The 22,797-nt window shown below is 43.3% G+C and overlaps 1 long non-coding RNA gene across 1 annotated transcript in view; it reads left to right on the top strand.

The window, feature by feature from the left end:
- The window catches only part of LOC126443351 (uncharacterized), a 33,562-nt gene that overhangs the window by 2,905 nt on the left and 7,860 nt on the right, over positions 1–22,797 (top strand). Inside the window, exon 2 of the long non-coding RNA XR_007581853.1 lies at positions 18,940–19,106. This is a non-coding gene — a long non-coding RNA (uncharacterized LOC126443351). The remainder of the gene's footprint in view (positions 1–18,939; positions 19,107–22,797) is intronic.

Genomic DNA, 22,797 nt, shown 5'->3' with positions numbered 1-22,797 from the left:
ATCACCCGTTGCCAGGAAGCCGAAGCCGAGTCCTGTTGGAAGTGGTAAAAGGAGATGAAATGCAGTTCGATGTGGCTCCCACTCCCGCACAAGCACTTACACCGCCACGAGCAGATAGTGACGCAGCTCGTAGTGACCTTTCACGGAAATGTGACCCTGAGCCTGAGGTCACAGCTGCAATAACCGCATCGAGTGCACAGCCCATACAGTGCGAACAGTACGAGGAAGTACCAAGTAGACAACCTGCTGGCTCCGAAGCGCAACACCGCGCCGAGGGAGGAAATAAACAAACATCACCGCCTCGCCAGCAAGACAGCGCAACCGACAACACCCCGGAGCCAAATATTGACGACTCGCAAGCCACAGCCGTTGCGCAAGACGGCCACCGTCGGAGGCTGCGACCGAAACAAGGTCTTGCTGTCACGCGTCATCGAGCGAAAACCACACCACAGAAGAAAGACGTCAAGAAAAAGAATATTAAATATGAAGTCATCAGGGCCAACACTGACGAGGAGAAAGAGAAAGACGACAGTGACTTATAGCAATGCATTGTCAGGATTTCAGGATAATTTTCTTTTCAAGCACTTTGTTTAAAAGCAGTAAAATTTTTTCTATGAAGTTAGTGCATGTAATGGGCACACAGCTTGTAAGGATCGTGACTTGGAGAGAAGGTCGTTGCTGCTATAATCATACCGATCCTCATCCCAAATAGCTTCTTCTGGTACGTCTGTGATGCAAGTTTATAGCACTACTACTATTAACATTAATAAAATACAGTCACCCTTCAAATTGGCAGGATCAGAAGAATTCTTGTACTAGTGTGGGACAGATATCGCGTTGCTACAAGAAGTTGCGATGACGGCATTTCGGATCCCAGGCTTTTTTGAAATTGTTAGTATTTCTACGGAAGCCATATCGGTACAGCCATTCTTATAAGGGAAGGCATTCCGGTGACTGAAATCGAACGACTAGAATCAGGAAGAGCCGTAGGCATAAAAATTTTCGATATGACCGTGCTTAACCTCTACGCCCCATCAGGAAATTCCCATAAACTGGATGGTGCGATGTTTTTTCAAGATGAACTAATTTATTTATTGCGGAAAAATCCGTGTTCTCTTATATTAGGTGGACATATTAACTGTGTTTTAAACCAGAAAGATCAGCAATCCAATTTCAGCTACTCACCACAGTTAAAAAAGTTAGTAAGTGATCTACAACTCAAAGATGTATAGGAACTTCAGCACCCGACATCAGTCGACTTCACGTATATAACCAGCCACTCCCGCAGCAGACTAGATAGAATTTACGTGTCACCAAATTTGCAAAATTTTTTATTAAACGTTGAAACTGTTCCTGTGTATTTTAGCGATCACAGTACACTTTTAACTTGCTTTAATTCAAGTGTACAGCCAACCCGTCGATTCAGAGGGCAATGGATTTGAATATGTCTGTTTTAACTGACGAAGAACTGGAACAGGAAATAAGAGTAGCGTGGACTATGTGCGTCCGCACAGCAGACAAGCACCCAACAGTCACTGACTGGTGGACTAGGAGGGCTGAACCAAGGTTGCTGAAAGTTGTCTTGCAGTATAGTGTAGCGAGGCGCAGGGAGTTGAGGAATACAATGGAGTTTTATTATAAAGTTTTAAGAGACTTTTATCAAGAGGCAAATGATGACGTAATTCGTCTGAATGATATCAAAAAACAAAAGCCAAGTTATTAAGCATTAAACAGCAACAGATGGAGGGACTAAAAATTAAATCGAAAGCCACATCAGCAGCAGCTGGTGAAACTGCTTCTCTGTATCACTTGGTGCGGCATGCTGAAAACAGACGTCAAGCTTTTATTGATGAAGTCCAGACGCATACTGGTACAAGGCTCACATGCCAGCAAGAAATACTGGACCAAGTCCACAGGTACTATGACAACTTATACGCCCCCACCACAGTGGACGATGCAGCTCTCGAGGACTTTCTCACTATTTTAGGTCCACAGTTGTCGGGAACAGAAAACGCTGACATCCTGTCACCTATTACTACAGATGAAGTGCATGAGGCAGTGCGTAACTCACCTCTCAAAAAATCTCCGGGACTTGGTGGCCTCCCTGTGGATTTTTATGCCCGCTACTGGTCTGTAATTGGGGACAAGATCACTTCCATGGCGAATGTGGTCCTGACCGGAAAAGCGGTCTCTGCAGAGTTTAAGGAAAGTAAAATAGTACTGATTCCTAAGAGTAAAGGCAAAACCAACTTAAACAATTTTCGGCCTCTTTCGCTACTAAATTCTAATTACAAAATAATTTCGCGTATTATCAACAAAAGACTCCGTGCCTTTTCCAACAAAATATTGAGTCATCATTAATCTTGTTCTCCAACCAGAACGATATTCGAAAGTCTATCTGCATACAGAGACGTCATTGCAGTTACGTCAGTGGCAAGTATAAAATGTGCTTTAATCTTTATAGATTTCAACAAAGCTTTTGACCGCGTTAGTCATAGATACCTCTTTGCGACGTTGTCAAGAATGGCTTTGCACCCTCAGATTGTCAACATGCTAAGAAATATTGCAACAGGTATAAATGCGAAAATAGTAATCAATGGCCAAACATCTAAACCCATACAGATAAGGCGAGGGGTTCCACAGGGCAGTCCCTTATCTATGTTTTTATTTTCCGTACCTTTAGAGCCCTTTCTCCGCAGTGTCCACGCAAGACTAACAGGCATAACATTGAGTGGTGAGAAAACCGTCATACGAGCTTATGCTGATGACGTGGGTGTTGTAATAAGGAATAAGGAGGAGACAGTTACACTGGAAAGAGAAATACAAAAGTATTGTCTAGCGTCGGGAGCGACAACCAATGAAAACAAAAGTAAAATATTGAATCTGCGGGGCCTAGATCACCTCCGACTGTCATGGGCAAAACAAGACAACAAACACAAAACTTTGGGAATAACCTTAATGACATGTCCGATGAGGATGGCTGCTTTTAACTGGACGGAAGCTAGGAGGAAAGTTCATGGTGCTGTAATGGAGAACATCCATCGAACTGTGGACCAGGTGCGAAAAGTCAGATTCACGAACTCCTGCATTTTGTCTAAAACGTATTTCACTGCACAGGTATTTCCAATCCCCAAACTAGTATCGAAAGGGATCATGTCCACTGTTACCAATTATTTGTGGCGAGGAGACATATTCAGGGTTGGTGCGACTACCGTTATACTGGATGTCATAAACGGGGGCCTCGGTTTGGTGGACATTCGAAATAAAGCGTCTGCTCTGTTCCTCAAACGGACTTTCCATGTACTCCGAGAACTTACACAATGTATAACCGCAAAGCTCTTTGCGGCTGTGACACCCCATAGCCTGCAAGCACCGATTGATGTGCGAAGGATTAATGCCCGTCTGCAGTATGTGACGAACTTTTTCCTCGAAGCAAGTTACCTTAGTGACGAAATCAGAAGCAACACATGTACCACAGCGCGCGACATCATACTTGAAAGGAAGTTAAGTGAGGGCAGAAACAAAATTGAAAAGAAATTCCCTAATTGTGACTGGAAAGCTGTGTGGCGGAACATCAACTATGCTGGGCTATCTGCAGACGCTATTTCCGCATGGTACAAAACAGTTAACAATGTCATCAGCACTAACGAGACACTGTATGGGATCGGTTTAAACCAGACACACCTTTGTGGAAAATGCAGTCTGGTGGATACACTCATCCACAGATTCACCTGTGGCGGCAGTGTGAATAACTGGAATTGGATCAGGCAACAAAGCGCCTTTGTCGCCAGATCCTCGGCCGAATATATAACGCAATCGCTCCTCCTGAGACCAGACATGACATACTTTCCGAAATTAAAAACGAACGCCATTAGCTGGTTATTGGGAAAATATGTTAGTTATGTCATCAACAAACTTGGGTCGGACAACGAGATAGAATTCCGCGTTTACATGGAGTGTGAATACGCAGAAATCAGCACGTATCGCAACCGCAAGAAGCACTACGGCAACATGCTGGAGATCATTTTTGAAAGAATGGGTGTCGGTTAAATATGTGGAACCACTACAACACCTTGGACGAGAACGAACAGAAGAAAATTAAAAGTCAGTTGTGTTATTATTATTTACCATTACCTTGCTTCCGAATCTTCTATGTTACACGAAGAGTTTTCTCAAAACATTTTGTTCAGAATTACTCGTGTTCGACTTCCAAAGTATTTGTGTGATTCAAGAAGAATTGTTAAGTTTTTATAAGTGTTCAGTTTCTACTCAGAGAAGAGGTTTCTTTGTGTTTCTTACATCGGAGAATGGGAATTTTGCGTTAAGATTTCTGCACACTTAGTGCTATGACCCAACTGGGGACATGAGAAAAGGGGTGGGAGGAGGGGTTTGGGCCCCGACGCACCGGCAGTGCCGTGAAGAGACCCCACTGCTAGTGCGGCGTGTACCACGACCTGTGACCTTCCTTAAAAAGAAAAAAATGTAGTTAGCGCGCGGGAATAGGATACGGAAGCTCATGGGTTCGTGCGTGGGTGGATGCGAAAAATTTTCTTTTCCTCTTCATAAAAAAAGAAAATAAAAAAAAGTTGGTAGAGCACTTGCCCGCAAAAGGAAAAAGTCTTGAGTTCGAGTCTCGGTCCGGCACACAGTTTTAATCTGCCAGGAAGTTTCATACCAGCGCACACTCCGCTGTAGAGAGAAAATTTCATTCTAGAAAGAATATATTGTTACAATGGGAAACGTATAATTTTAGAATTGTACATTTGCATTCAAAACGCTCTCAGAAAGATGTATGCGTTAATGGCACATGCTGTTGCTGATGTCCCTGTCTGCTATTTCCAGTTTGGCTGGTATCTCGGTATTGTAGATGACATGCAGCGACATGAACAACGGCATGTGCTACTATGGTTTACATGTCTGTTATAACGTTCTGAGCAAAAATAACACATTCCCAAAAATATGCGTATCCCATTGCGATAGATTACTCTTTACTCTGCAAAAGAATAAAGGAAACCCGCTGGTGATAATGAAATATGGACGAAATACATATCGGTAAAAAGAGAAGAAACCGTGTTTGTTCAAGGTTGAATCTTTTCAAATTTTTGTTCTTAAATCAAAGACGAGATAAAAAAAAGTGAGATTTCATGTCGAGAAATCACCTCAAGATGAATACCTACTCACAACATTCAAAGAAACTGTATGAAGCGAAGAATCTGAGAATACGAGACGGAAGCCTGGCTGTCGCTCTCGTAGGGCCGGCAAAGACGAGGTCACGCTAATTACAGGGCGCACAGGAGCAAAGTGGCCGGGGAGACGGTCCGGTGTGTGCTACTGCAGGAAAAACCCTCTACCACGCACTTCGCAGGGGTTTGTGGAGTATGGAAGTGGAAGTTGATTTAGATATTACCAACATGTTATTTTTACAGCCTTATGACTGAATATTTACTTTCGCACAGAAAAAAATTAATTTCACGAGCTATGGTGACTGACGCAAAAGCGGTAGTGCATGATATAGAAAAATATACTGTCCCAAATAATATATGATCTCAACCACATGCACTCTTATTTATTCTGTAATTACTGCTTCCATTTCCTTACAGTTTGTATCCTTCAGCTTTACCTTTAGTTGCCAACATTAAAAATGGTGTTACAAGCAATTTGAGTGAGTGAGGCGCAGGAGTTTGAACTTTCTTCGACGTACAAGTCTTTATTGTTTAAACTTTTGCAAATCCCGTTAACGTTAGTAACGTCTTCACACTACGACATTCAGTAAACAGATAACCGAAGATTTCCGCTGCTCGCCTGACATTGTCCTCGTTATATACCAGCTTATTTTGATGTTATTCTCAGATATGTACATACTACTCACACAGCTGATACCATCAGCTGGTCTCATGACATTTCTCAAAATATTGCAGTGTTCTCTGTGATTATGTCTAGTTGATAGCTCTTGATACTGCTGTATTCCTCGGCAATATTGTGCTTTTAATATGTGTTATTCTGATGCATTGTGTTTTACACGCTTGCTGTTTGTCACTTTTAAAAATGGACATATTTTTCCTGGAAAATATGAAACGAACATATGTGATCTTACATCCAACCTGTGGCCACCGGTGACGCCTCAGGAGTTGACTGAGTGACTTCGCCGCAGCTGGGTAGGGGCTCATAATGACGGCCGGCCGCGCCGTGCCTCAAGTCACGCGTGCAGCGTGTCTGGCCCACGGGCCCGGCCTGCCTGCCGCTCGGCTCCGCTCGGTCTTTGTCGGAGGCGCCCGGAAGAGCGCCGCGCTTCGCCCGGCGTCGCGGTGCGGCGTGGCGTCTTCCGGCCGGCACAAGTCCCTCGAGTCCGGCAGACTCGCGCTGTCAGCGCTGTCTAGCCTTCGCTGTGTGATCTCGGTACGGTGGAGGTTCACTGGGCCAGTGGCTGTTTGCACGAAGGAGGCAGTCGAGCGGTCTACCGTCGCGATTCTTTAAAATGAGTGGCAGTGACAGAAGAGAGCGAAGAGGTTTCTCAATTCATATACGTTACAGGTAGTGCATACCTACTGTGAAACGACATTAGATGTACATGTACACGGATGCTCTGCAGATCACACCTAAGTGCTTGGCGGAGGGTTCATCGAATGACCTTCACAACGATTCTCGATTATTCCAATATCGAACAGTGCGAGGAAAAAACGAATGCCTATACCTTTCCCTGATAGCTCCCGTTTCCTTTATTTTATTGCGACGATCGTTTCTCCCTAAGTATGTCTGCGTTAGCAAAATATTTTCGCATTCGAAGGAGAAAGTTTGAAATTTCGTGAGATGATTCTGCCACAATGAAAAACGACTTTTTGATGTCCACCCCAAATTCTGTAACATGTCAGTAACACTGTTTCCCCTATTTCGGGGTAATACAGAACGTGCAGCTCTTCTTTGAACTTTCTCAATGTACTCCATTAACCCGATCTGGTCAATAGCACTCAACACTTCGTGCTTCACAAGAATGATGTTTTCTTAATCCGTCTTTACTGTGTGTCAATAGACCGTTTTATTCGAGGTAATTCATAGTCCTCACACGCAATATATGTTCCAAAATCCTACTGGATATCGACGTTAATAATATGGACCTGCAATTTACTGGATTACTCCTTCCACCGTTCTTGAATATTGGTGTAACCTGTCCAGCTTTCCAATCTTTTCATACGGATCTTTCGTCCAGCGGACGGTTGTGTGAGGTTGTTATGCATGGAGCTGTTGCATCAGCATACTCTCAAGGAAACGTAATTGGTATGCAGTACGGACCGGGAGACTTGCTGTTATTAAGAGATTTAAGTTGCCTCACAAATCGGAGGATACCTGCCTCTAGGTTACTCATGTGGAGAACTGTTCTTGATTCGGATTCTGGAATATGCAGAAAGAGTTTAAAGATTTGATTGACAATGAAACAGGATTAAATCACGAATGTCGACGGACGAGATTACTTGTTTTGTACATCAAAAAGCACTTTGTGCTAAACTTGCAGGCCTTTGGCACATGGCGAAATTGGAAGAAAGCATAGTATAATTGCTGAAATCACACGCATCTTCCGTTTTCAGCTGCAACGGTTTTCAGTGAAACTGAACGATTCCTATGGAGACTTCATATCGTACTGCAAAGTACGTAGGTTATGTCGAAACACATACCTGGAACGACTTAAAACTTGGTACCGTTTAATTTTTTGACAAAAAAAGCAATGCAGGAACAAAAATGAAAACATGTGTAATCTAGTGCAGATTTCACATTTTAACTGGACTTGACTGTACACTGCCCACAGTAATGCACTGCAAGGTAACTTTTTCATTTGATGGGGATGCATTTAAAAGGAAAATCGCGTTTATGGAACGGACACATTCTGACAAAGACAGTGAAGTTCCCTAAGATCACTGGTGTTAAACAAAATACGAAGTTTGAAGAATACGTTGTGGCCTAGAAAGAATTACAAGGGTAGTTTTATGAAGTTTTTGAGATTTTTAAAAGTTTGTTTGCATTAGCGCTTCATTGCGTATTAATACAGGTTACGTAACATCAGTGCTCTTGTGCCAAGTTATCCTCTTCCTTTGTGTAAATTTTTCTGTCAAAACATGTCTAGCAAATGTGATGTTTACTGTAGAAATCTGAAGGCGGGGGTGTGAAGACTGTGTAGGTTATGGTTTATTGGGGCGAATGTAGCGGCGAGGAAACTGGGTAAATAAGACGCTCTCCATGGCAACGTACGTTATGTGGAAAGGACAGAAAAGTCGCTGAAAAGGAGGTAAAAATTTGTGCCATTGAGGCTGAATTACAAAATGAGGACTTGGAATTATGTAGGCTAAGGGAAGAAACAGGGACAGGAAAGGTAGAAGCAAAAAGAGAAACTTGAAAAAACTTCGAAATTCAGTTAGTAAATCAGTTTGGCTTGCTATCTGAAGTAGTGGAGGAAGGCCCTCATCCAGATGTAGTTGAATGTATTTTGAAGCAGAATATTAGCTTCAAGAAAAAAAGACACGTAGGGATCAAATCAGAATAGGAAAAGAAGAATATTGCTTCTAGTTAACAGTCAAGGCCAGGACCTTCAGGAGGAGTTAGGTGCAGCGTACCAGCTCACAAGTTTTGTGAAAACAAATGCTAGGGAGACCAGGAAATTACAGTTGGGGCAGCAGGAAACAGCCTGCGGTATGAATCCAAGCTGTACTATTGCGAGAGACTTGGATGAAATAGGAACATGAACTGGCCACACAAATGTGGTGTCTGTGGAGGTCTTTCAGCGCCATGTTCGGTCCTGCGTAAACACTGCTGCAAGGCGTGTTAACACTCTGGCTTGCTATCTGAAGTAGTGGAGGAACGGGATGTTCCAGATACCCCCAAAACCTCACACACGCGATGTTCCTGTTGACACTACTGGTAGGTGAGGACACACTACGCATGGCCTGCACCTAAATAGGAAGGGGAAAGATAAGTCAGCTGACACTGTAAGGGGGAGCCTCAGTCACACGAGGGTGACCCCTGTGGTTAATGGCACCAGGCAGACACGTTTTTTATGTCAAGGTCAAAGTCCAAACAGGCAACACGCAAGAAAAACAGAATAACAGAAGCTTCATGTACAGTAAATAGGGATGAAGCTAAGGGTAATATCAACTCACTTCAGCAGAATATCAGGGGAATAAAAAATAAAGTAGATGATCTGTTAACATCTACATCTACATTTATACTCCGCAAGCCACCCAACGGTGTGTGGCGGAGGGCACTTTACGTGCCACTGTCATTACCTCCCTTTCCTGTTCCAGTCGCTTATGGTTCGCGGGAAGAACGACTGTCTGAAAGCCTCCGTGCGCGCTCTAATCTCTCTAATTTTACATTCGTGGTCTCCTCGGGAGGTATAAGTAGGGGGAACCAACATATTCGATACCTCATCCAGAAACGTACCCTCTCGAAACCTGGCGAGCAAGCTACACCGCGATGCAGAGCGCCTCTCTTGCAGAGTCTGCCACTTGAGTTTGCTAAACATCTCTGTAACGCTGTCACGCTTACCAAATAACCCTGTGACGAAACGCGCCGCTCTTCTTTGGATCTTCTCTATCTCCTCCGTCAACCCGACCTGGTACAGATCCCACACTGTTGAGCAATACTCAAGTATAGTTCGAACGAGTGTTTTGTAAGCCACCTCCTTTGTTCATGGACTACATTTTATAAGGACTCTCCCAATGAATCTCAACCGGGCACCCGCCTTACCAACAATTAACTTTATATGATCATTCCACTTCAAATCGTTCCGCACGCATACTCCCAGATATTTTACAGAAGTAACTGCTACCAGTGTTTGTTCCGCTATCATATAATCCTACAATAAAGGATCCTTCTTTCTATGTATTCGCAATACATTACATTTGTCTGTGTTAAGAGTCAGTTGCCACTCCCAGCACCAAGTGCCTATCCGCTGCAGATCTTCCTGCATTTCGCTACAATTTTCTAATGCCGCAACTTTGCTGTATACTACAGCATCATCCGCGAAAAGCCGCATGGAACTTCCTACACTATCTACTAGGTCATTTCTATATATTGTGAAAAGCAATGGTCCCATAACACTCCCCTGTGGCACGCCAGAGGTTACTTTAACGTCTGTAGACGTCTCTCCATTGATAACAACATGCTGTGTTCTGTTTGCTAAAAACTCTTCAATCCAGCCACACAGCTGGTCTGATATTCCGTAGGCTCTTACTTTGTTTATCAGGCGACAGTGCGGAACTGTATCGAACGCCTTCTGGAAGTCAAGGAAAACAGCATTTACCTGGGAGCCTGTATCTAATATTTTCTGGATCTCACGAACAAATAAAGCGAGTTGGGCCTCACACGATCGCTGTTTCCGGAATCCATGTTGATTCCTACAGATTACATTCTGGGTTTCCAAAAACGACATGACACGCGAGCAAAAAACATGTTCTAAAATTCTACAACAGATCGACGTCAGAGATATAGGTCTACAGTTTTGCGCATCTGCTCGACGACCCTTCGTGAAAACAGGGACTACCTGTGCTCTTTTCCAATCATTTGGAACCTTCCGTTCCTCTAGAGACTTGCGGTACACGGCTGTTAGAAGGGGGGCAAGTTCTTTCGCGTACTCTGTGTAGAATCGAATTGGTATGTCGTCAGGTCCAGTGGACTTTCCTCTGTTGGGTGATTCCAGTTGCTTTTCTATTCCTTGGACACTTATTTTGATGCCAGCCATTTTTTCGTTTGTGCGAGGATTTAGAGAACGAACTGCAATGCGGTCTTCCTCTGTGAAACAGCTTTGGAAAAAGGTGTTTAGTATTTCAGCTTTACGCGTGTCATCCTCTGTTTCAATGCCATCATCATCCCGGAGTGTCTGGATATGCTGTTTCGAGCCACTTACTGATTTAACGTAAGACCAGAACTTCCTAGGATTTTCTGTCAAGTCGGTACATAGAATTTTACTTTCGAATTCACTGAACGCTTCACGCATAGCCCTCCTTACGCTAAGTTTGACATCGTTTAGGTTCTGTTTGTCTGAGAGGTTTTCGCTGCGTTTAACCTTGGAGTGAAGCTCTCTTTGTAGATGACCTCACAAATAACAGTGGGATTGATATACTTTGTCTGAACACCATGTAACTGTGGTGATGGATAGTGTCCGTATAAATTAGTATAATTTAGCCTCTTACACTTCCAGATATAGCATGGATAAAGGAGGGGTTGCCGTTTACAAAAAAAGAAAAAAGGATATAAGTACAAAACTGTAGAAGTACGCAAATTCTGCATTGATCAGCACTTTGAAGTTTGTGCATATAAACTACAGCTAGATAATGCAGTGTTGATGCTAGCAACAGTGTACAGGTCCCCATTAGGAGATTGGGAGCTACTCATAAAAAAGTTTGACTACCTATTACGCTGTCTGTCAGCCAAAAACAGGAAGTTGTTAATCTGTGATGATTTCTAAGTAAACTTTCTAACCAGTTCAGAACGGAAAAGTGTAAGTGTTATTAATTGCACAGAACATAGAATCAGCTATCAATTTCCCTACACGTATAGCTCAAGGCAGTAGCGCTCTAATAGATAATGTATTTGTACAGCAAGAGGGTGTAAAACTAACACATGCTTTCACATTGATAAATGGATTATCAGCCCATGATGTACAATTGATTAAATTAGAAAACACAGCAAGGTGTACAGTTCAGAAACCATGAAATAAAACTGTACGGTTGCTCAGCCCAGTGTTTATTGAGCACTTCAGAGAAAATTTAAGAAATGTTAATTGGGGAGATGTGTATAACGAGCCAAATGCACTTGTGCCCGGGCGTGGCCCGTGAGCTGATGTCTTGGCCACCCCATTTCTACACTCCTCGTTTCTTTTGTAATTCCAGCAAACACTAACACCTGTATTCGTACTGATAACTAATTTAAATACAACCTACTGGTGAATTTTGCTTAATAGGTATTCGGCCACTGTCCATGGCATATTTGTGTGCCTAAGACTTCGTCTCCTAAATGTGGAGGCAATAAACAATGACACAACACTTAACTTGTGGAGAGAGACCTATCCGAGATTTCAATTCTGATGTATTCTAGAGCTTCCAGCAGATAAGGGCAACGCTACAATGCTCATGAAATAATGAACCTACTGCAGAAAAACTTGTGTTGTATTGCAACCACGAAGGTACAGTGAGATTAAAAGCAATCTCCCAAGATCAGTACTTAGGGTAACGCATCAGCTAGTAAAAGCCTCTTCGATTTCTCTCACCAACTAGAAATGTCTTACTACATCAGAACTGGTCCCATCAAGATTGTGTGGTATACCAAAAATTCACAAACCTGTCATTCCATTAAGACCAGTTGTTAGCGCTATGGACTGCTCGACAAGCGTGACTGCCAAATACCTGGACAGTCTTCAACAGACCTCTGTAGCAAAAAAAGACGTATAAAAGGTTCAGTTCATTATACAAAAAATAGAATCCCTCATGTCCATCAGATATTAGCCCATTTAGACGTTCTATTACTGCTTACTATAGTTGCTCTTAATAAAACGATGTCACATATGGAATTTACACTCTTAGACAAAAAAAGGAACACTCCGTGAAGGAAATATCCGGAAGGTACAGAAAGTAGTAGTTGTGCTGTACATGAGCAGACAAACGAGTGAATGACTTCTTCAAGAGGGAAGCTTAACAAGTTAAGTAAGTCAATAATGCGTCCTTATGTAAGCAATTTTTCATCTTGACATTGATTGACAGAGTTGTTGGATGCCTCCCTGAGGAACATCATGCCATATTTTGTCCAAATTCTGCGGTAGATCGTCAAAATCCCGACCTGGTAGGACGTCCCTGCCTATATCGCTCCAATTATTCTCAATTGGGAAGAAGTCTGGCAACCTTGCTGGCCAAGGTAGGGTTTGGCAAGTCTAAAAGCAAATAGTAAAAACTCTCCCCATATGTAAGAGGGCATTATTTTGGAAAAAAAAAGTTAGCCAAGAATGGCTTACCTTGAAGGCAGCAAAACGGGGTGTAGAACAGCATAGACGAACTGCTGTGCTGTAAGGGTACCACAGATTAAAACCAAAGAAATCCTGCTGTGAAAAAAAATGACATCCCACACCATCACTCGAGGTTGTCAGACCATATGGCGGACGACAGTAAGATTGGTATACCACGACCATCTGGGGCATCTCCAGATGCGACTTCGGCCAGGAATCTCATTGACTGGAACAGTCTTCTATGATGAGCCTCGCTTCTAATTGAGCCCCAATGTCCAGCAAAGATGTGTCTGGAAACGCCTTGAAGACTTGGGGGGGGGGGGGGGGGTTCCAACCTGACTGTCGCCCGCCATGAAGCCCAACAACCGAGAGTGATGGTCTGGGGTGCCGTTCACTTTCATAGCAGGACCACTTTAGTAGTCACCCACACAGCAGAGCGGTACGTCGACGATATTCGATGTTCCACGTCCAGCTTTGTTGTCCTTCATGGCAAGCCATACTGACATTACATATCAGCAAGGTAATGCCCGCCCACACACACAACGAGTGTTTTTATTGCTCGCCAAACATACCTTGACTAGGAAGGGCGCCAAACCTCTCCCCAACTGACAACGTTTGGGGCATACCGGGCAGGGGACTCGAACGATCTCGGGGTTTTCATGACTTAAGCTGCCAGCTGGACATGATTTCGGACGATGTCCCTCAGGAGGACATTCAACAGCTCTGCCAGTAAATGCGAAGCCGAATAACTGAGGCGGACCAAAGTGTTACTGACTTCGCTCAGTTTGTGAGGCTCTCGAATAAATCATCCAGTTTTCTGAAACTGTATTCATTACAGGAAACACACTCAGCACAGTTACAACGGAGTTCTGTACGTAAAACTGGAAGGAACAGCTCATCAGCCCAGCAAGAAAAATCACTATCGTTGGTTTTGTTATATTGATGATACTCACACTTCGTTATATAGCCTCATGGACAAAAAGAACTCGGACTTTCTAAACTTTCCGAATGATATTAGTTATAATATAAAATCCAGTATAGAAAAAGAGAAAGAAGTTGAAATATTTTAAAATGTACGGCTACTTAGAAAATCCACAGATGTTAGGCACAGAAGGTCTGCAAAAACCTCACTCACACATGTGGATACATTAACAAAAATTCCAGTCATTGTCCCTAACTGAAAAGAGCGGTAATGAGAACATTGGTGGGCTTGGCTTAAATAATGTGTCACCAGAGTAGTTGGAGGAACGCTCCGACCATTTAAACACAACTTTCAGAATAAATGAGTAATCTGAGAAATAGATAAATAGGGCAATAAGTCCATAAAGGTATGGAGCTTCTCACGAAGAAGAAACAAAGATTTACTCCCATTCGTAAAAGCAGTCACGGTTCACATGATCAGAGTACGAGGAATACATAGTGTTGATGCAGTGTTTATACCAATTATGAAAGAGCGTGAATGTTTCGAACACTGTAAAGAATGTACGGCCAGCACTTGCCACAGGAGGAATATATAAATTGTCTTGCACACACAGTGAAGCACACATGTGTAGTACAAACAGAAGAGCAGTTGTCATCTGCGAAATAGCAATAAATCGGCAGTTGCAGAATATCCACTCGGACCAGGGAAACTAAAAATTCGTCTCTGCAATACAGAACCAATATTACTGTGCTTGAATTTACAGAGAGGGCATTCAAATTCCAAAGCACGAGAGCAACTTTAACGGAAAGAAGAATGAGAGAAATTAGACTAGTTGCTGGCCTCAGTGCTGAATACAGAAACCAGCGCCAAGTGTTCCCCAGCAGAAGCTCGACAACGCACGCACTCGTGACTCTGCGCCCTTAAGCAGCCGTCTGATGACGTCACAGCCCGACTGTGGCAGGGATCCGAACAAACAGTTCAGCTTGTAGAGTTTATAGAAGTTTCAAACTGCTGCCAAAGCCTTTTTAGCCTCTGAAGATGTCTCCAGCATTTGGAGACGGAACGTTAGAGACCTTTCCATTTTTTTTTTTTTTTTTTGAGCCATCTGTCTTCTCATTCGTTTGATGTGGTCCACCACGAATTCCTCTCCTATGCCAACCTCTTCACCTCAGAGCAGCACTTGCGACCTACGTCCTCAATTATTTGCTGGATGTATTCTCCAATTTCGTACCATGGAAGTCATTCCCTGATGTCTTAGCAGATGTCCTATCATCGTGTCCCTTCCACATATTCCTTTCCTCTTCCATTCTGCGCAGAACCTCCTCATTCCTTACTTTGTAAGTTGACCTAATTTTCAGCATTCGTCTGTAGTACATCATCTCAAATGCGTTGATTCTCTCCTTTTCCGGTTTTCCCACAATCCATGTTTCACTACCATTCTAGGTTCTGCTCCAAACGTACATTCTCAGAACATTCTTCCTAAAATTAAGGCCTATCTTTGATACTAATGGACTTCTCTTCGTCAGGAATGCCTTTTTTGCTGGTGCAAATCTGCTTTCGATGTCCTCCTTGCTCCATGTGTCATTGGTTATTTTGCTGCCTAGGTAGTAGAATTCCTTAATTTGATATACTTCGTGACAATTAATCCTGATGTTATGTTTATCTCTGTTCTCATTCCTACTACTTCCAATTCCTTTCGTCTTTCTTCGATTTATTCTCAACCCATATTTTGTACTCATTAGACTGTCCATTCCATTCAGCCCATCATGTAATTCTTCTTCACTTTCACTTTCAGGATAGTAATGTCATCAGCGAATCGTATCATTCATGCCCTTTCACCTTCAATTTTAATCCCACTCCTGAACCTTTCTTGTATTTCCATCATTGCTTCATCGATGTACATATTGAAAATACGGGCGAAACACTACATCCCTGCCTACATCCTTTTTAATCCGAGCACTTCATTCTTGGTCATCCACTCTTATTGTTTCCCTCTTGGCTTTTGTACATATTGTGTATTACCTGTCTCTTTCTACAGCTTACCCCTGTTTGTCTCAGAATTTCTAACACTTTGCGCCATTTTACATTGCTCAACATCTTGTCCAGGTCGACAAATCCTATAAACGTAACTTTATTGTTCTTTAGTCTTGCTGCTATCACGGACAGCAACGTCGGAATTGCCTCTCTGTTGCATCCACCTTTCCTAAGGCCAAATTGATAGTCATCTAACTCATCCTCAATTTTCTTTTCCATTCTCCAATATGTTATTCTTGTCAGCAATTTGGATGCATGAGATGTTAAGCAGACTGTTCGATAATTGTCGCACTTGTCAGTTCTTGCAGTCTTAGGAATTGTGTGGATGACATTTTTTCGAAAGCTAGATGGTATGTCGGCGGACTCATATATTTTACACACCAACATGAATAGTCGCTTTGTCGCCAGTTCCCCCCAATGGTTTTAGACATCCTGATGGAAAGTTATCTACCCCTTCTGCCTTATTTGATCTTAAGTCCTCCAAAGCTCTTTTAAATTCTATTACTGGGTCTCCTATCTCTTCCAAATCGACTCTTCTTTCTTCTTCTATCACATCAGACAAATCTTCCCTCCTCATGGAGGCCTTCAATGTACTCATTCCATATATTCACTTCCTCCTCCTTTTTCGACGGTGAAATTCCCACTGCACTTTTCATGTTACCACCCTTTGCTAACAATTTCACTCAAGGTTGCTTTGACTTTCATATGCGTTGACTCAGTCCTTCCAACAATAATTTCTTTTTCGATTTCTTCACATTTTTCAGGCAGCTATTTCGTCTTAGCTTTCCTACACATCCTGTCTATTTCATGCCTCAGTGACTAGCCTTTCTGTATTCCTGAATTTCCCTGAACATTTTTGAACTTCCTTCTTTCATCATGGGTAATAAAAGAAATACTTCAGTTATTTATTTTAATTCCCATGGTTTCTTTGCAGTTACTTTCTTTGTATCTATATTTTTCTTTCCAACGTCTATTATTGTCCTTTTCAGAGATATCCATTCCTCTTGAAGTGGACTGCCTACTGGATTATTCCTTGTTTCTGTATCCATAGCCTTGCAGATCTTCAAGAGTATCTCGTCATTCCTTAGTACTTCTGTATCTGACACATTTGCGTATCGATTCTTTCTGACTTATCTCTTAACCTTCAACGTACTGTTTATCATTACTACATTGTGATATGAGTCTATATCTGCTCCTGTGTATGCTTTACAATCCACTATATCATTTCAGAATCTCCTTCGGACCATGATGTAATGTAACTGTTGTTCCCCATATCACCCGGCCTTTTCCAATTATACATCCTCCTCTTGTGATTAAGGGTATTCGCTATTACTAGCCGAAGTTTATTACAGGACTGAGTTAGTCTTTCTTCTCTCTCATTCCCTGTCCCAACCCCATATTCTCCAGTAACCATTTCTTCCACGTTTTCTCCTACAACTGCATTCCAGTCTCCCACGAGTAATGGAGTTTCATGTCCCTTTACGTACTGTATTACCCTTTCAATACGTTCATATACTTTTTCTGTCATCTTAAGCTTCCGACGTCGGCATGTACTATCTGAACTATCGTTGTCGGAGTTGGTTTGCTGTCGATTGTGATAAGCTTAACTGTATCACTGAGCTGTTCACTGTAACACACTCTCTGCTCTACCTTCCTAAAGAATCCTACTCCCGTTATACTGTTTTCTGCTACTCTTAGTATTACCATAATAGCAGGCCAAACTACGACAGTCCCGCCCCGTAGCAGAACCCATGGATAGAGACCTGCACCGGTGCCTGGTCACCTACACAGCCTTGCACGACGAGCCCCAGTCGACGTTCGAAACCTGTACTCGCCGGTGAACACAAGCCCACTCCACTGATCCAGGTTCCGTTTCACGTAGGCAATTTCTTCGCACTCCAAGGTCCCAGGTAGTTGTTTACTGTTGTTCGTAGTGGTCGCCTAGTGACCACATTCATCGTGTGAAACTGGCTACTTTCTGACTGTGTCGACGAGCCTCCGAGTTGACACCAAACTGAGGGAGTACTTTTACAGACAGAGGCTCCAGCAAAACACAAGTGGAACTGAGCCCACAGAGTTCTACCTCCATGATACAGAGGCACACAGGCAGTCATATGAGCCCCTGGATAGGACCAAAATTTCCTGCAGCTATTTCCTTAATTACCTTGGTGTCTCCCTCTTCCTGTCACTGTCATTTATGCAGCACTGCGCGGACCTGTGAAAGTCGTTTGGTTCTATTCTAAATCAACTGCACTACATTCCTGCAAAAAAACTGGGGAGCAAATATAGACAAACAAAACAACGCTGCAATTTCTGTTGGTTATTGAGCTGTCGCATACTGTGCTAAAGCGTTAAGGAGCCATGTTGACTCTTAATGACATTGCTACAACAGCTCCCACTTAGTGGTTGCATGTTCTGTCCAATTTTGTCCCTGCTAATCTCACAATCAAGGATGCCAAGGTACTAATTCCTAAGACAGAGTGCTATAAGAATTCAGTCCAACTGAGTAAGGTAGTGCAGTATGGTCTTTCTTGTCACGAAAGACCAAGATTCAACCTCATCCAAATGGCACAAGAGAGACATGGCAACGTCTTGAAAACGTGGTATTATAGTGGAGGTGCTGCTCGTGACTATGGCGCCCAGGAGCAGACGGTGAGCCGTGTTGTGGGGGAGCGGCCACTCCATGCCTTTGAAGGCGGTCTGCCGTGCTTGTCCAATCATAGTTCTGGCTGCATGTTTGTATGTGAATTCTTGTATTTCATCAGAAATTATCAGTTCACCAGAATATGTTAGCAGACTCGCATACCAGCCGTAATGTACGCAACAATTCCTGTCTGACACCCCGATTCGTCTCTAATGGGCTGGCGACCTCTATCAATGGGAAACGTAAGAGCTGGAGAAGGGCAAGTTCAGTTTAGTTTTCACTATTCTAGTCTACAAAATACAGTCAAGTTTCAGAATATCATCTGTCACATAAGCTGACTCCATTTTATTTTGAAAGGTTGAACAACATGGAATGGAACGTGACAACGCTGCAAGCGGCTGATCTGAGGCATCATATCCTGTCCCAGTCAGCGCGTGCTGTTCGGCGCATCGCAAGAGCCACGTCCGGCAGGGTGAGATGTGAGAGGTGGCGTGGTGTTCCGTTAGAGTGGTTGGATAAACCTGGTGAGTATATTATTTGGAAGTTCGTTATTGTTAAATAAAGCGTAATGTGCTCATTTAGGTTTTCTATAAAAACTCTCGTCGAGGCTTATGAACACATGATGATGGAGTTGCACCACATTTGAAAATTCAGTCCTAATAACAGTGCACAGAAATAAAAACATAAGAACTAAATAATAATCACACTGAAGAAAAGAAACAGTTGTCTAACCACAACCGATTGCATCTCACAAGAGAAGATGACCAACCTGGTCTCACATACAAAACGCACACTTGCAAGGTGTGAGCCCCAGCTGTCTATGTCGCGCGGAGATTTTGGCCACGATTATGACTGTATGCAGTTAAGACCTTCTGACCACATAGGTTTTTAACGCTCGTGTACCATTTGTTTCTGGCACGCTCCACTGCGTTCGCCCATCGTCGGAGCTCGAACTACTGCACGGTACGGTGAGTAAGAGGTTCGCGTTTATAGTGCCGGTGAACCGACAAGCGACAGTGTGGCACGTCCAGGAGCAGTATACAGTGACGGTCAAATTGCCACGCCTAAACGTCAAAGCTCGCGACAGTTGTGACCGGTAAGCGTCGTTATATGTGGCTATTCGACTAACTCTTACACGAGGCAAAAGAAACTCTATGAGCGTTTCTTTGTGCTACTATTTGTACCTTGCGATTTAGTTGCGGCAGTCATAGAGAAGACCCGTTAAATGGAGAGAAGAATAGTTGATTGACGTTAGACTAATCTTTATGAGAGGATGGTGGTGACAATGATGACGATACTCTTTCACCACGATCATTGTCGTCAAACAACTTCATTGGCACAACGCGACGGAGACGTCAAATCACCAACTGACTGTTTAGGAAGCTTGCTTTAAAGAGGTAATATTGTCAGATTTTACCTTGCCTCTGTCCGTAACAGAGATCTGTGTGTGTGTGTGTGTGTGTGTGTGTGTGTGTGTGTGTGTGTGTGTGTGTGTGTGCGCGCGCGCGTGTGTTTTATAAAAAACTGCTGCAGAATATGTCCTAAAATATTGCTAAACAGTGTTGACCATATATGCGCATGGCATTGAAATATTATCTGCTCATATTGCTTACCCGTTTTTCATGTTAAATAACGTGTGTTCTACTCGAAGAACAAAGTTTCGAAGCACATGGGGCAGACGTGACCGGCTCCACACACGTCTTCCCACACTTGCGACGTGAAGCGGGTCTGAGGGCTCTGGACGTCACCCCGCTGCACAGTGCTCTGCACTCGTGCATCAGGCAGCTGCAGTGGGGCGCAGCCAGTGGCAGGCAACCTGCACCTACAGAACTCTAAAAACTCTGCATTCAAGACGTCTGAAATGAGTTATATCATAAGTATGGCCATTTATTTTAAGAGCGGGCTGGTGTGTGGTATCTAGGGTTGAGATCTTGAAAGTGTACGTTTTTCTCCTTACAAAAGAAGGTCGAGTTAGTTATGTTTACGTGAAAGGTTACAAGTAAAAAACATGAAGGTTGAGGACAGATTTCATTCGATGTCAGATAAGGAGAGATCATGCTGACACAGGAGTAGAGCACACCGCCTCTAGCCTCGACAAGGGCCTAAGTTGGCCGACAAAGAGAGTCCACGAGTCTCTCCAGTTGTGTCGTGTTCAGCTGACGTCACTCAACAGGTCCCGTAGAGCCGCCAGATCGCAGCGACGTTGAGACCGCCGCTGTCCACACGCTGGAGCCAGACATTTGCTGTGAGGCTGAGACCGGATGGCTTAGCGGGCATGTCGGGATGCGGCAGGACGGCTGAGCGTTCGGTCTTCCAGCCAGGAGCGTGTCCACGTGGCCAGTGAACACGGCTGCTGTCTTGGGAGCGTCCCCAGGGCACTCAGCATGAAGGTAGCGCACAGGTCCCGATTAAAAAATCACTATGCGATGTGATGCGATCTAGACTGCACGCTCACTAAACTTCAGCACAGATCTGAGACACGTGACGTTTTAAGACTCCCGTTCATTGTCGTTGCGATAAAAGTGACAGTGCCGGAAGGCACAGTAACTTTTACGAAATTTTTAGACCTTTAATGCCATACGCTACAGAGCGTACGGGGATCCACTACACGATGCCAACCCCAGCAGAACAGACACTAAGAGTTGCAAGAAACGACAGAGCCCGTGTCCTTAGAAATAGTGTAAAGTGCGTTATAAAAAGTGGCGGAATTTGGCACATTGTGTACATTTATTTACTTCTTTATGCGTGTATTCCACCTGATAAAATTAAGGCATTAGTGCACTCTCTTACATATAACCTGACATCTCAATGGGTCAACATTACGGCATGCGAGGTACACGAGCAGCACACGGTAGTGGTAATTATACTACTTCTGATAATAACAACAACAACAATGGAGACACATTAGAATACACGTTTCTCTTGATGGGACATGCAGGACTGTTGATACACATCCCCAGTGATAAAATCAACTGCTGATGTAAAATGTTGCAACTCTAGCAGGTATTATCACTGATGACAGAAATTAATGTATGGGGTTTCATAAATTCCACATGCCATGCTTTATATCAGAATACACATACTACAAAAATTGTAGCTCTGCATCTCTAAGTTGACTTAAATGTAAAACAGTGTAACTGTCTCAAACTGTGGATGCATTACTTTTACATGTTTATTCGCCTTTCTTTTAACAAATTACATAATGATAAAAATATCAAAACTTTACGTACTGCAATTACATAACATTATTGCTTCAATACAAACAGTCATGATTGCACACGACGTTTGGCCTTGGAGCGGAGTGGAAGAGAGGGGAGTCCCTTTCTCTCTCCCTCTGTCGCTCTTTGTTTTAACTCGTAACCGTCGGTAGCTCGCTTCCCCACGGGAGGTATGCTTCGAAAAGGATCGAGGCACAGGAAAGTTCCATCTGAAGTTACGTCCTGGTGAGGCTCTTGTTAATACTCGTACTTCCGTATTTATGGGAAGAATTTTCCGATTATCTACGTCTAGAAATCGAAATCTATCGTTTTCTAAATCCTGCTCTTAGGTTGTGTGGCTCGCCTAGGGCCAGATATAAGCTCAGATCTCAATTGAATTGCGATGAAGAGTGGATAGGAGTTTAAGAGAATTGTCTGGCCGGATAAATGCGGGAAGGAGTGGGACACTGAAGTGGAGAGCATTCATGAAATGCCTCTGAATTTCTCTTGGGCTGTAGATACTACGTTGATGAATACCACACAGGCAGTTCAGTTGAAGAGGAATGGACGTCTATGAAAAGGGCATCACAGAAGTTGGACAAACAAAGTTAATAACTGGCAACCAATGCTCTACAATCGCTATAAAGTTAAGAGATGTTCAATTGACTCTTTTATTAGAACATGTTACGCGTTTCGGGTTTAACACCCATCTTCAGATATATGTTACAAACACGTACAAAACATAAGCGAACAGCACACTCAACGCGTCTCAACGTTACAGAAAGTGAGATGTAGTCATATGAGTTACATACCACAAACTTCAACTCCTTCCTACCCAACCAGGCGTACAGCCTTGACAACTCAAAGAAGGTGTCCAGTAACATATGACTGCGGCACGAGCAGTCTTGAAGCAGAGTGTATACTGACGCTAAACAAGTCAACCAGCGGCGAAGCGCCCTCGGTAGGGGGTGCTGTATGGTTTACATGTAATTTAAGAATAATATACTCATCATATAAA

This window comes from Schistocerca serialis, unplaced genomic scaffold, assembly GCF_023864345.2.
Source record: "Schistocerca serialis cubense isolate TAMUIC-IGC-003099 unplaced genomic scaffold, iqSchSeri2.2 HiC_scaffold_1466, whole genome shotgun sequence".
NCBI lineage: Eukaryota > Metazoa > Arthropoda > Insecta > Orthoptera > Acrididae > Schistocerca > Schistocerca serialis.
The sequence above is the reverse complement of the archived record's forward strand: the minus strand, read 5'-3'. Positions and strand labels throughout refer to the sequence as shown.